Source organism: Parasteatoda tepidariorum, chromosome 4 (assembly GCF_982258835.1).
Source record: "Parasteatoda tepidariorum strain Cologne lab strain chromosome 4, Ptep-v5.0, whole genome shotgun sequence".
NCBI lineage: Eukaryota > Metazoa > Arthropoda > Arachnida > Araneae > Theridiidae > Parasteatoda > Parasteatoda tepidariorum.
This window is the reverse complement of record NC_141758.1, coordinates 22,587,185-22,589,338: the sequence shown is the minus strand read 5'-3', so window position 1 is coordinate 22,589,338 and position 2,154 is coordinate 22,587,185. Positions and strand designations below refer to the sequence as shown.

At 30.5% G+C, this 2,154-nt stretch overlaps 1 non-coding gene across 1 annotated transcript; it reads left to right on the top strand.

Annotated features, from left to right (window-relative positions):
• Window positions 1–1,549: 1,549 nt before the first annotated feature.
• Window positions 1,550–1,690, top strand: LOC122269640 (U4 spliceosomal RNA). Its single transcript, XR_015433512.1, has one exon. It is a non-coding gene; the product is annotated as a U4 spliceosomal RNA (small nuclear RNA).
• Window positions 1,691–2,154: the final 464 nt, after the last annotated feature.

Sequence of the window (2,154 nt, the reverse complement as noted above, 5' to 3'; positions counted from 1 at the left end):
CATCAGCGAATATATTAGCAAAGACCCAGATCCAGTAGGCTTTAATGAACTCTTAAATAAGGATCTACTACCAGGTATGATACAGCACAATCCAATTACCTCGTTCTTATTATCAGATTGCATCCTCTCAAAGCATTATAAATAAAATAATCCCCCCCCCCTATTATAATTACCATGGATACTCCCAGAGAGGTGAAAGGACCTTCATGTGATCGCTGACTCGGGGGTATCCACCCCTAGTATTTTACCTAACTTATCCCACTCTTAATCAGTTCTCAATCTATTATTGATCCACAATCTCACATTTAGTAAGCCAGACACAGAGTATAAACCTGCGTCGACCAAAGCTTCTTCTAGTATCTCTTGCTAACGATAGTACTTCAGACGCCTACGGGCACTACATCATGATGAAGGAGTGGAGTGTCCGCTTCGCGGACAAGTACTCCGAAAAAGAAATCAGTCTAAGTACTTATGTCATGCTATACCTCTTAAAAAGCAAGCAAAAATAATCTGCAAAATTTATTTTGTAGTTATTTACCGTTTTTTTTAAAAATTATTTTGGCGTGCCTGGAGCAGTTGGCATCTCTGCCTTTAAAGAGTGCATTGAAAGATTCGAAGAAAATTTTTTGTCTATCCCTATGTTAATAGAAACCACCTTCCATTTAACTAATATCAAAATCTATATATATATATATATAAAAAGAAATTTGAGATTCTCAGAAAATCAAATGACTCAAAAAATAAAAAAATTATCAAATATGTACATAAACGTAAATATACTGAAAAGCTTGTGGGATTTAATTTAATACTAAGATACCTTTTAAGAGTGCATTGAAAGATTCGAAGACAATTTTTTGCCCTATGTTAATAAAAACCACCTTCCATATAACTAACTTTAAAATGTTAAAAAAAAAAAAAAAAAAAAAAGGAAATTTGAGATTCTCAAAAAATTAAATGAAAAAAAAAACTTATCAATCTAAAAAAATTATCAAATATGCACATAAACGTAAATATACTGAAAAGCTTGTGGGATGTAATTTAATACCGAATGATACCTTTTAAGAGTGCATTTAAAGATTCGAAGAAATTTTTTTTCTCCCTATGTTAACAAAAACCACCCTCCATATAACTAATATCAAAATCTATATATTTTAAAAAATGAAATTTGAGATTGTCAAAAAATCAAATGAAAAAAAAATTATCAAATTTTTACATAAACGTAAATATGCTGCCAAGCGTGTTGGATTTAATTAATTTTAAATTTGCAAGACCGTGATAGCTCATTCGCAAAGCCATATAAAAGGTAGGGAAACGTGCATAGAAAGAACAATGAAGAACATGACAAGACCAGTTTCCGACTAATGTGCATCATAAATATTATATAAAAATAATGGCATTAAACTAAACGATTCCAGATTTTAACTTATCAGATTTATTTGGAAAACAAAAAATTAATATCAATACAATAAATTAAATTTATTAATTTATAAATACTACCAATATATTAGATAAATTAAGTTTATAAGTATTACCAATTTCATCAATCGTCAGCTTTGCGCAGAGGCAGTGTCATAGCCAATGAGGTTCTACCGAGGCGTGACTATTGCTAGTTGAAAACTTTTCCCAATACCCCGCCATGTCGACGTGAAAAACCGTCGGCAGAGGCAATTTTTGGGAACCTCTTCGGAGGTTTTAATGTAAAAGAAAAGAATGTATGATTACCTTGCAAACTGTTTCTTTCTCTGCGAAGGTTTTAAGAAATTGGTAGCACATTAAATAGAAAAAATTTAAGAATAATTACGCCCACCGTTGAGTAAGCACGAAATAAATACAGTAAAGTTGCATTTCATATGATGCTTTGCATTTTTGATATGATTTTTTGGGAAGAAGTACTTTTAAAATGAAAAATTCTGAACTGAGAATAGCATAAATTTCGTTACTACAAGAAAACACATGTTTACAAAGTCGAGCAATCTCTGAGTGTAGAAGATCATTGTAAAAGAATATGCTTCTATATAAATGTTTTAACTCTAAGAAATCAAAATGTTGTCAATTTAAATCCTTCAAAACAGTTAATTGAAAACAATTTTAATATTTTATTTTAATCATGATCCGATTACAACATCAGATGCTTGATAAAAATATTTAAACAAT